The sequence below is a fragment of the Lycorma delicatula genome, chromosome 11, assembly GCF_047948215.1.
Source record: "Lycorma delicatula isolate Av1 chromosome 11, ASM4794821v1, whole genome shotgun sequence".
Taxonomy (NCBI): Eukaryota; Metazoa; Arthropoda; class Insecta; order Hemiptera; family Fulgoridae; genus Lycorma; species Lycorma delicatula.
The window spans coordinates 76459780-76473208 of record NC_134465.1 but is presented as its reverse complement, the minus strand read 5'-3'; the positions used below and the strand labels follow the sequence as shown (position 1 = coordinate 76473208).

General features: G+C 26.1%; 1 protein-coding gene across 1 annotated transcript in view; it reads left to right on the top strand.

Moving 5' to 3' along the window:
• The first annotated feature begins 5421 nt into the window (after window positions 1-5421).
• Window positions 5422-13429, top strand: part of POSH (SH3 domain containing ring finger posh) — an 82544-nt gene continuing 74536 nt past the window's right edge. The window contains exon 1 of the mRNA XM_075378872.1: window positions 5422-5776. The gene's annotated coding sequence lies outside the window, so the exon portion shown is untranslated. The remainder of the gene's footprint in view (window positions 5777-13429) is intronic.

The following is a 13429-nucleotide window of genomic DNA, read 5'->3' as shown; positions in this document are numbered from 1 at the left end:
TTTTTTTACTGTTAAGTGCAATTTCTGAAGTTTTATTTTTTAATTAAGTTTACCGATAAAGTGTAAGGAGCGGTTAGAGAGAGTAAGATTAACTAGATAGATAACTTGGTTATGAGATTAATTATTTTACAATATCCTTGGTCGAAAATGATGTTTTGGCAGTTCATCAATTACATTTACTACTTTCCAGTAATATAAAATAAAGAAGCAGCCATCTTCCAACTTATTTTTATTAACTTGTATCCCCTCCTTTGTAATAAAAATGATTCTACTGAATTACTTTTATGATTGTTAGTTCTTCTTTTGGAAAATACATGCCTTTTTTTATTAGATTTGAAGCATTTTTAAACACATTTTAAATGCCTTATAATGCTGTATTATAAGGTAGTTGTTTTCAACTACCTCAACTCTTAATGGTTTATTAAGGGGTACTTAAGTAAAGTAGTTTTTCAGCCGTGCTTCTGAATACTTGTATAAATATAACAAACCAAAAAAGGCAAATTTTAATACATATTTATAAATACAAAGCTTGGCACTCTAGAACAATATTGAATTGTAGAGTGCATTAAATTCATAACATATTTCAGTGAAAAGATGTTTTATTTACCTAAATACTAAGGTGTCCTCTAAATATTTTACAGTTGTCATTAGAACCTTCTCAGCTCTACCTGAAGCAAAAACTCCATTGAAGAAAGTGTTTTAAGTAGCTCTGTAAGATCCTTTGAAGATATGATATTCATTTAGCTTGAAAGAGAGTTAAATATTCTCTTTAAAAATAAAATTTAAATTTAAGGAATTTTAAATAAAATAAGAATGTAATAAATTATGCTGATTTTATTAAAGTGGCCAGTGTTACAGTATTAATAGAATTTTCAAATATTTGTGTTAGCTATATATTGATGTTACATTATAAAGCCTTCGTGTGGAATTTATGAATTTTCCAGTAAGTCTTTTATTCTGATTGGTAAATAATAAACAATTTATAGATTACATCAGGAATGATAAGTAGTAATGCAATGCTACTTAATGCATAAAAAAAGGAACTGCCCCAATATTTTCCTGGTTGGTTCAAGAGAAACTGTGGCAAAAATGATAAGAGAAACAACACAAAATATAAAATTTATTATAAAATAAAAAATATATTTAGTAAACTCCATATTCTTTTTATTTAAAAATATATATGCATGAATTTAATATAAAGTAATTAATTATATTAAGATACCAGACAAAAAATAACTGCAAAGTAATTCAGAAAGTGTTCATGAAAATTATATGAGCATATATTTATTTCACATTGAATGGTGGGGGTGTAGAAAATTCATGAGATTTTTTAAAAATCTTTTAAACTATATTATTTAAAAATTCATCATCTGAGTAGTGCTGCTTCTTGAAATAAAATATTTTAATTGTATTTTAAATTAATTGGTGGGAAGGTTAAATGTTTCAGTAATTTTTTGAAAATGGTTTCAGAAGCATAAAAAACACTTTCTCAAAAACTGAAGTATTACATTGAATTATGTTTGTATGAAAACAGTGCTGTAGTCTGGTTAGATAGAGGTTAATGTTGCTATTTTTACTTTTGCTGATATAGTGATGTATGCAGCTATAGCTAAATGGGAAAATATGTAGACCGGTTAAAAAAATCTAGTCTTTGTAAAATTTTGTGTCTTAAGAAGGCATTCAAAAAAAAATATATAAAAAAAAATAAAAATAAATTAAGTAAATTATGAATAATCTGTGAAAAAACTTTTTATTTCAATGCTCCTCCAAAGAATCTATTTTTGTCAGACAGATGTTTGTGCATATCTACATGTGTATGTATGTTGGTCTGTGTTTGGTCTAAACTCTGGACCTCTTGACCAACTTTCTTCAAACTTTGTAGATATGTATTACTTCAGGGAGAAAGAATGTATTAAATGTTTGCAAAAGTTGTAAAAAGGAATGGGGGTGTTTTGGCTGTAATAAAATTTCAAATCCTTACTGTGGAGCTTTAGCATATAATTTTTCTTACAATGTTTGAATTTTTTTTTATCAAAATCACAGATTACCAAAAATCTTTAATTAATATTCATCCACTCCTGAAAAAACAGTTATATTTTTCTTTTTTTAGCTATATCGTGCTTAAGAAAATGAATAAATGGGACCTTTTTTGCATCTATGCTTTCTACATCAATAGGCCTTCAAACCACTTAAAATTTTTTACCGATCTCACTCCAGTGATTTGTGGTTAACAAAAAAAATTTGTTTAATATTAAAATTTAAATCCATCCCGCAAATTAACCCCATTGAATTTAAAATGCAAACATCTAATTTTTTTTGAAAATTTTCCCTAGTATTTTTGAAAAAAAAAATTAGACAAAAATTTTCATCCCTTCCTAGAAAATTACAACTTAGTTTAATTAGAATTATATGAATCTTTGTATTTTCTAAAAACTTTGTTATTTTTTTAAATTTGTTATCGTCACTTAGGAATTATTTTCTTTAAAAAATTGATTTTACCCAAATGCTTTCCCTTAAGTATGAAAGCCCCCAAAATGAAAAATATCTTTTTTTGCAATTTCAAATTTTTAACGCTCAAAATGTACTTGTTAAACAATAAAAAATCACTAAAATAAATTATACCCCTACCTGTTGTGCAGGACCTTCCAAATTTAAAAAAGAAGTTGTTCTTAATTTCAATTTTTAATTTAATTTTAATTTATTAAACATTTTTTATTTAATTTATTTTAAAATTTTAATTAATTTAAAATCAATGTTAGTGAATATTTTAATCATTAAACAAAACCCGTGATGCATAAGCCCCCAAATTTTCAAAAAGTCAAATATATTTTTAATTATTGTATCATAAAGATACAAATAAGCTTAAAATGATTGAATTGAAAACATTTTGGCGTAGTAGAGAATTGGACATTATACATAAAAATACAAGGATAGATTAAAATTTTTAATTTTCTAAATATTGGTCAACATGGTGCATACGTTTTATTGGTGCCAATCAATGGATATGACTTAGATTTAATTTTCTTAACATTTGGGACCTTTGGTATTATACAATTTATATAAAAATAGAATATCCATTTACAAACAATTGTTTGTAACTTTGAGGGAGCATCGAGATATGATATTATACTTATATATATATATATATATATATAATGATGAGCATAATAAATAATAATAATGACAAGCTTAAGTTTTATTAAGGCGCTTCAAATCAAAACTATATGGTTAGAATTAATTTGCTGAAAGTGAAATCAGTTTGATCATCCCAAGAAAATTTGTCATCTAATAAGATCCCAGAAATTTTGGTTTATAAGAAACGAAAACACTGTCATCATAAATGAGAATTACGTGCCTATACATTTAGTGTTACATCTACCTGAGAGTAATAATAACAAAGTTATTTCTGTTATTGCCGCTTACTTGTATTATGTATTAGGTATTTATCAAAAAAAATGTTACTATAATTCTGTATCACCCTGTTGTATAATTTAAATACTGAAGCTTTCAAACTAAAGTTCACCCAGAGAACAAATTTTAAAAACTTGTAAGAACATTATAAAATGTAGTTATTGAAAACAACATAAAATTATAAAAAAATTAATACCAAAAACTTGGTTATGAATTTTTTTGTTTCTGTATTTATATTGCAGTAATGGCTGTAACTGATAAGCCATATCATAACAAGATTACTTCTATGAATAACAACAAAATCAGGTCTACTGACAGGTTCATGTATTTGTCTCCTGACTGAAACATCTTGAAGTATGTGTTATACAATAAGAAATCTCAGACAAAAAAGTTACACTAGCAGTGCTATGTTGATGACTTCATAAATAGGTACAAATAAACGATAAGACGGCATTACACTTGTATATTCCTTGACTTTACATGTCTAATATGTAATAAATAATGTTAGTATAGCTTTAAAAGGGCTTTGTTGAATGTACTATTTAAAATTGAGTTATTTGTAACTTATAATAATTTACAAGTATTATTAAATTTTGTCATGGTTTTCATTATTCATATACAAGTTATGAAGGGTGCTTAGAATGAGGATTTGAAATATGGTATGCATATGTACACACTACTACAGGGTTTTATAAACTACATTATCCTCAAAATTTAGTTATAATGTTTTTTTAAAAAGTGGAATAATCATGAAAATATTAATAAAATAATGAAGATAAATATAAGGTAAAGTAAAGTAAATTTAAATTGAGTGGTTGAAACTGCCACAAAAAAACTAATGGTCAGTTAAAAAAAACTGATTTGAGAACACATTGATTTTTTTATTAGTAATACTTTTAAATTCCTATAAGTAGTGCAGTATAAATAGCAACCAAAAAATTACTATTTGTGTTGTTCATGTAGTGATGTGTGATCTGGCTACTTTTGCAATCAGAAAAAAGTTATTATATTTATATTTTTTCTTAATACAAAGTTTTTTTGTCATAAAATAGTAAAGGCTGATGTTAGAGCTTGTCATGTGAAATAATAGCATTACATTACTTTTATATATGAAAAACAGTTTAAACCAGTTCTACTGGTTGTAGAATTTTTGTTTGAAAGCCAGCTTATAATTAAACATTATTTATTTACTGCTGCTATATCCATATCCAGTTTTTATATGGAAATGATTATCCAAATACTAGGTTCATTTATAAAATTTATTTGTAGATTTGATTAAAAATATTAAACATGTTCAATAGATAATCAGTATATTCATAAGAAATATTAATAGTTGAAACATCCTCTAAAATAATTTGTAGAATGTAAAGATTTAGGGATATAAAATACAAGGTGATTGATTGATTTATTCATGTTTATGGTTACTAATTATTTGTAGTCGTCATGCAGTATGACAAGCTGTGTGGACAGATTTCTATTATATATATATCATACACAGACAGATTTCTATTATATGGACCTGGATTAATATTTTTAAAATATTGAAAATGTAATTCAGTAAATAAATCAATAATGACCATAACAATTTGTAGTTTTATATTTAATTTCTACCATAATTAGTTTTATTATTAATGAAAGTTATAGCATTTGTGTTTTTCTTTTATAATGAGATGTGTATTTTTTTGTATTTATAAAAATAGCAATGAGTTAATTATGAGAAGTGCTAACAACTTTATTTATGTTCGTTGATTGTAAGTATATTGCTCAAAGTACTTCATTATTATTTCAGTTCATAGTATTTAACATTTTACTTGAAAGGAACGTCTTAAACAAACACTGAGCTCTAAAAATAAATTTTAAATAAAATCTTGCAGGTACGGTCTCTTTTCAAATTAGCCGGTTATATCTTGGATGATCGAACTTTACGTTTGTTCATTCTTAATGTAGTTATATCTAGAGTTCATAGGTAGCGCAAGGTGTATTATGTTGCATTGAATAAAGACCATTCAATGTTGCCAAGAATGTTTTTGTCGGCCTTTATTATTACTGAACCGTAAATGTGTCTGTTGCATCCTTAGTTCTATACATTCTTCTATATGGAAATCATAACCAGTTATTTATTAATTTAAACATCATTCTTATGATCATAGAAACTTTAATAATTATTTTAAAACTAAGGAATTTGTATTGCACAATCTGGCAATGATGAATTAAGAACGGAAGTTGGGGGCTGGTTTATGCTAGCGATTGATTCATTAAAAGGTTGGTTGTTTTATTTGTTTAATTCAAAATCAGAAATGAATTATAGTGTAATTATTGTGTATAGTGAACTAGTGTAATTTGTCTACTTTTTATTCATGTCAAGGTAATTGTATGGTGTTTTAGTTGTAATTCATGATGTTGAATTATGGTGTATCTATATGTCGGGTCCTTGCTTAGGTAATTCTAGATGTAATCATTATAAGGACGTGATTAATATTAGCCGATTACATTACGTATTTATAACAATAATAAAAGTACTAATTTGAAAAATTAATTGTTATTTTAGAGGGTATTAAATTAACGATTTGCTTCTCTATTTAGTTAAATGATTAACTCTAAAAAGTTATCAACAGATATGTTAATATTAAACCCGATGTATTTTATGTTAATTGTTTTAACGTAATAGCTTTAATCCGGCTGTTGTATTGAAAAGCTGTTACATATATGGTAACTTTTTTCTTATGTGGCTGTTAAAATGTTCCGTAAAATGATGTTTTCATAGTAATTCCGCTATTAGTCAATAGTTTTAATTTGAAATTCAATAATTGATGGTAACGTAATTAATGTACCTCAGCTAAATAATGTTAAAGATTATATTTTCCGATTATTTTTAGCAGTTTCAAAATTGGGTTATATGTCGTCTGATAGGTTAGTTACTTATACTCGAGCGAAATGTTAATTACTTGGCATGCATAAGTTTTGCTTTAAACGTCTATTTTGATTTATGAATCGTTCCTAAAATTCGTTTTAATTTTCCTGTAATGTGGTTTTTCCTTTTTAAAAATATTTTGTTGGTATATTACAGATTAAACTTTTTTATTTTTTGAATTTGGTGTATTCTTATCCTTTATAGAACAGGTTTATTTGTAAGCTTATATTTTTCAGCTGTGAATCATTATGATGTGTTTGTTATATTTAGGTAACATGAATTATTTATAACTAAAGGAAGTTTTGCTTTTTGTTAACCAAAAATATTTCCCCTTCAGTGTTTCATTGTTTCTGTTTAAACCTCTGATAATAAAGTGATTGAAAAGTTTTAAGTATTCATTTTATCTATCAAATTTTTTGAAATGATTAAACTTTTTTTTAACAATTGTTAATTAAAATGTGTGTCATAATTTAAAATATTGTTTCAACTAATAATGCCCCGTCATTGTAACATTAATCAAGTATTGTTTAGTTATTTTATTGTGAATATTTATTTAGTGCATTATTATATACTCAGAACTGGCAGATTTTGATTTTTGTGGTGGCATGTTTTTTTAGTATATTTCTTTAAATTGTAATTTTTAAATAATTGCACAGCATTGTTTATTCTGTTTAGAAATTTGTGTAGAAAATTATTCTTAGAGACTTGTTAAAAACGTATTATTGCCCTGAAGGATTTTTTAAATTTATTTTTTCCATTGTATTTCAATTGTTTTAAAGATAATATTAAATTGTTAATTGTTTTATAATATTAATATTGTTTTAAAGAAATATTAAAACCAAAATATAAAAAAGCAGCATTTCTATAAATACAACTTTTGTATATAATTTTTACTTGTTAAACCAAAAAATGAAAACAAAACATTTACACGTGCAATGTTCAAACACACATGTAGTTATGATCTTCTTAAGATAACTTATAAAATAATTACATAAAAAATTGCAGATACATATCTACCAAAACCAAAACAATCAATAGCTATGCGAGTTGTAGGTTTAATTGTGTAGTGATAAACGTAGGATTTGAGGTTCAATTTGGAAAAAATCTGGATTTAATAAAATTTAATTTAATTTAATAAATTAGTATTTCATTACTTTTTATCTTAAAAAAAATAGAATTAAGTGATATTTAAATGAGAATATTTCAAATTTCTCTTGCTATGATCCTATATGGAATTATTTATTAAAATAAAATATTCCCTTAGCATAATTTTTGAGCCGATTGCTGGATCAAGTGAATACAACTTATTAACTTCTTGCTGGTATAAATGCCATGAACAGTAATTCTTATGGCATTTATTAGGAAAATTTATTTAAGAAAAGTTATTTACCAAATTTCTGGGAAAAAATTTTTTTATTTTGGTAGAATAGTTAAAATTTATTGGAAAACTGGAAATTTATTCAGAACGTGTGTTTTTTTTAATATAATAATTTAGGCCAAATACTGTTAAGAAATTGTGTGTTTGAATAATTATTGGTATCCTAATTTATCAATATTACAGTGAATTGAATTCAAAACATAAATATACTTAAAAAATTTATAGTTAAATCATTGATTTAAAATTTATTTATGTTGTTTATTTAAAACAGCAATAATTCATGCGATGGTTTGGTATGAAATGCATTTCATTGTTATTATTATTAAAATTCTCTTTAGTTTTAATTAGTTGATCAAATAATTTTATATAAATGGATCGTCATCGAACATTAGAAGCAGAAATATTTTCATTTTGATATCACGTTTATTAAACTTTTTTACTGCAATCAGTTTTATATCAAATTTGAATGAAAAGTTTAGAAATCAAAGGAATTTGAACAATGAATTATAATTCCTAGCAGATTATAGAGACAATGGCAGTGTATCTATTTGCAGAATGATGTACGTTAGAGAGTTTTAGTAAAGCTAGACTGACAAGATAAAAACAAAATTACAAAGTTGGATATTCATTTGTATATTTATTTTAATATGGAAGTTTACACTCTAACGTAAGAATTGAATAAATTAATTACAAAAAAGTTAAAAAAAGAATATTCTGAACTTAATATTTATTACTGACCAGTTACAGTTGTTGCAACTGATAAATTTAACTTCTAAAGTCCAACTATCTTTTAAGTCATCTAAATCTTAACATTTTTGTATTGTAAAATTTGTAATGAACTTATTATGTATATAATATATGTATATTAAATTCTTATGCAATAAAATAATTTAATAATAATGTAGTAGAACTTCTGTTATCCAAATTGATAGTTTTAAGCGTACGATCCAGAATATTAGATTACGTATTTTATCTTATAAAATAAGGATCTTTGTTACAAGTAGCATAAAATTATTAACCTTTAATAACGGTAATACACATTTATCATTATAAAAAAAATTAAAAGAAATGTTACAAACTTTAATTATAATATTTTTTTAATTATATTAATTTTTTTTATTTTTATACAAGTTTTAATTCAAGTTAAAAAAGTTAGTTTGTTACATTTACAATGTATTGCTATAGTTGTTTCTGCGTAGTAGCCTGTGTTTGGTTAATATTTTAATTTATTTTCATATGATTTACTTTCTTATAAAGTCATGTGTGATTTTTTAATTTAACGTTTAAAAACTTTTGTTACCTTTTAGAAGTTATGTTCTAGTGATGATTACCACATGGATCAATCCATTTGAAGTGTCCCAAAAAAACACAAGCCAGTTGGTTAACCAATTCAAAAAAAAATTGAATCTGTCCCACTTGTTTTCTACATGTTTCAGGACCTTAAAAGTATTTTTTTTTAATTTTTTATTTAATCAGTTTACCTGTTGTGGCCATTTTTGTTATGGTGCGCACACCTATTTTTGTAATTGTAAGGGTTTACAGAAAAAATCATAACTAAAAAACTATTTGTTCTGGAAGGATGAAACAAAAGGAAGTTTAATCAAATTTTCTCAAGGTAAATTGGTCCAGTGGTTTATTTACCTATCTATCTCTCTTCTTTCTATGAGAAAATTACCAATAAAGTTGAAGATGAAACACTGTGAAATTTCACTTTTATATTTTTTTTTCAAAAGGTAGTGATGATTGCATACACAGTATAAATTATTTTTTACCTGTAGGTATAAGTTAGTAGCTTTACCAGAAATAATATTAATGGTGAAATACTTACGCATAATGTTTACAAATTTTTGAAAACTAATTTTTTTAAAAATTCAAATTTTGGCTTCAAATAACTGGGCTGGTAGTGAAAATTCCAAATTTGCACATCTTACAGTGTTTTTGTAGATGTTTATGACAAATATAAAAGTTTCTTGTATTAAAACATTATAACCTCCCAAAAATCATGAAAAACCCGTTAAAAGTGAACCATTTTGACTCGCTAAATAAGTGCTCCAAAGGGGTTTCTTGTTTGCACTTTACTTACCCATATTAGATTTCAATGAGTAGCCTACATCTTTTTTCAAGAATTTATTTTTTTTTGTAAACTATGAAAGAAAAAATAAATTATAGGAAAACTTTTAATTATTCAATGAAATAGCCTGTTTTTGTAGCAACGAAAGTTTATTATTTAGTGTGGTTAACCAACAGTTGTGATATCTCTTCTGATAATTCTCTTGAAATTGTGTGAGAATGACCTGTTACTATAGTTAGTTCAAGTGGTGTCGAATTTCTCAGGACTTAACATATAGGTACTCACACTTTGTCTTGTTGAAACTTTTGAATTGGTATACATGGTTCAGCCGGGTGGAAAAAATAAACCTGACATCTTCATTTTCGAGGCTAATATCTACCACTTCTATCCACCACTGATCGTAATACACACAAGCAATAGAGTATTTTTCCTTAAGTGAAAGTGGTACTATATGTGACACAGGATGGTCTTCATAGTCCTTGAAGTCTGAAGTTAAGTAACATCTTACAATGCCCTCTGACCCAGGAACATAGTTGTGGTGACTTCTAGTACCAACAACCCTTTAACAGCAGTCAAAATGATTTTTAGAGTTTCTGAAATTTTAGCTATCATCTCATTTAATCAAAAAATACTTGATTTTTTCAGCTTGTGATTACAAAATGAATAATTTTATCAACATTTAGTATCTGACTGCCTGATAGTGTTTGCAGGCTTATCTTTGCCACCTCTCGTTTTGTTGTTCCTTCCACACCATCACAGGTGTTTTTCCCATGCTAGCACATGTTCTAATGTTATTTTTCTTAACTATCTATGAGTTCTGAAAGGGTCACAACAGAACTGTCCATACAGGTGAATGAATTTTGACAAAAGCTTTTTTTCATATTTACAAGCATTGATGACATCTGAATTAACATGTAAAAAAAAAGTTGTTGGTTTTCATAACTAAATTCACAAATTTTAATTAGTTCTTTGGCACTGTACCATACACTTTTATGACACTTCATTCATATAAATTATTATGGAACATTGTTTTTCTATTGTTTTATGTGAAATTACTTGAAAATAATGTAAAAAATTTAACTGATTTTAAACTTTACAAATATAATATTAAGTAAAACTTTATTTAATAAACACTTCCAAGCACAGGTTGAAATTTGAGACACTCTTTAAAGATGTGAACAGGTCACTGACTAATGTCAGACTGACCAGTCTGTAACTGCAAAGCTAAATGATGCAACAAGCATAAATGAGCATGTTGCAACTTGAATTTTCCTGATGACTGGAAATGACTTCAAGCTCCTGTTGTAACATGGAACTCTGCAGTTGAATGGTTCAAACAATCAACTATAGTAATAAGTATAAAAATATTGAAGTGCCAAGAAGACAAGAAACCCCCTTGAAGCACTTAGAGAGTCAAAATGGTATAACTTTTAACTAGTTTTTCATGATATTTGAGAGGTTACTTTTTTATTAGTACAATACACAAGAAACAAACTTTTTTGTTTTCCATAAACATCTACAAAAACACTGTAAGCGCACAGATTAGAATTTTAATATCAATACATACGTGCATTTAATTATAAAATCAATTGTAAATTATAAAATTTATTTTTGTTTTGAAAATGTTGAATTTAATGTAAAATTGTGTTGTTTTCATCTGAAATGTCAGTTACCAGCTAAAACATTTTTTAAGATTGTTAAATTAGGAAGAAGAAGAATTATTTCAGTTTTATTTCTTTCTAAACCAAATGTTTATGGAAATTATTTCAGTGTAGTTTCAAAATATACCAAATAGTTATTTATCTTGCAAACAATATTTAAGTAAATTGACAAAGTAATTATGTTAGTATAAATTTCTATTAAATGTCTTACAAAAACTAAAACTCTTCTGTGGGAGTAAATTGATAAAAAAAAAATGAGGTTCTTAATGGGTTAATTTAGAGTCTAGTAATTTGGATAATAGAGATTTTACTGAATTAGTTTATTTACATGGTTGTCAGTTGGAAATTCCCATTACAGGGATATTTGTACATTAATTATGAAAATAACAAAACGTGTTAAAAAATTCAGAAAAGATAAAGGACATAGAATGAGAGAGAGTTGGGGGTGAGTTTGAGAAGGGGCATTTCTATGGAAGATATGAAGTATTTTGATTTATTTTAGTAGGAATCTAGGGCAGAAATAAAAAAATAAATCATTTGTTATTAATATATGTTTAAAACATTAAAAATAAGTATGTCTAAAACCCATTACTGATAACCCTCAAATAAATTGAAAAACATTTGTATAAATAAACTAACAACTCTGTATAAACTTAAAATTTATTGTTATGCAGTATTAGTAGTATTTAATGTTATGTTACTACAGATTTTTTTTGCACTTTGCTCACAAATTCTTTTGATATATCCTGGACTTGTTCAGTTTCTATTTAGTTCTCTTTCTATTTTACTGGATTAAACATGGGCAACTTGTTTTCACCACTTCAAAAAAAAAAAAAAAGAAAAAAAGACCAAATTCTGCTTTTTTCTTAAAAAGTTAAAAAATTCATTTTTTAACTTCATATTTTTACTTTCTTACTTATCACCACTCCTAATTTTTTTTTTCTAGAGAATTATGGTACTGTTGGCTCCCTTAGGTCACTTCTAAATGTGGCATAACTATTCTCAAAACAAACTAGAACCCCACGTCATGTGGTTTCCAGTTGCATTCATGAGTAAGCTGAATATGCATTCATTTGTGTATCAAACTTAAGTGAATATTCATCCTTCCATGTGACGGATTAATTCTGCTTACCAAAGAAACTGATTGCATAATGAACATCATTACTTTCAGTAAAAGCAATTATGAATAGCATGTCTTGTACCCCAGGCAGCCATTAAAATATTGAGACTGATAGAGCAGAGAAACAATTATATTTTCTTTCCTTTCTGAGGGGAAGGAAGTGTTGTGTTATGTATTTTCCCCCAAGTCAGTAGGGGGAAAGAATTGCATAGATCTCTGTAGTAAGAACACTTCAGTGCATAATTTTTTCTAACTGAAGTTATATTATTGTAATGTGCATCATAATAATGGCATATTGAAATTATATTTGTATATGTCTGTAATAAAAAAAGTAAAATTTATATAATAAAATTGTTTATAGAACCATAGAAAAGGGTCCGTTATGTAAAGAACTTTTATTCAGTATGAAAATAAATGTAATCAGTATTGCTTAAGAGGGATATCATTTTGGGATGCTTGTGGTAAGGATATTATTTATATTAAGGATTTATTAATTAATGCGCATGTTTAGTCTCTTGCATTGCAATGCGCACACTATTGCAGTTGAATATTAGGGATAAAGTGGGTTGATAAAGTTCAAAATGAAATCAGTAGTTTTATTTATAGTTTTGTTGGATTTATTGGAAGATTAAATGAATCTGGAATTTTGTCGATAGTAGACATTACATCTGTACAAAACTTTACTGCTACGTATGTTTACTCATGATTAATTATTAATTATTAATATTTTCTGCAATGAAATTCTTCATCAAAGCAAATCTTGTAAACATTTTTCAGTCAGACTGTTAAAAAGTAAAGATGTTGTAAGCATTTTATATTATCTTTCTATTGCAAACAGCTGTGCAATAAAAATATTCTCATTGACATGTAATTGTTA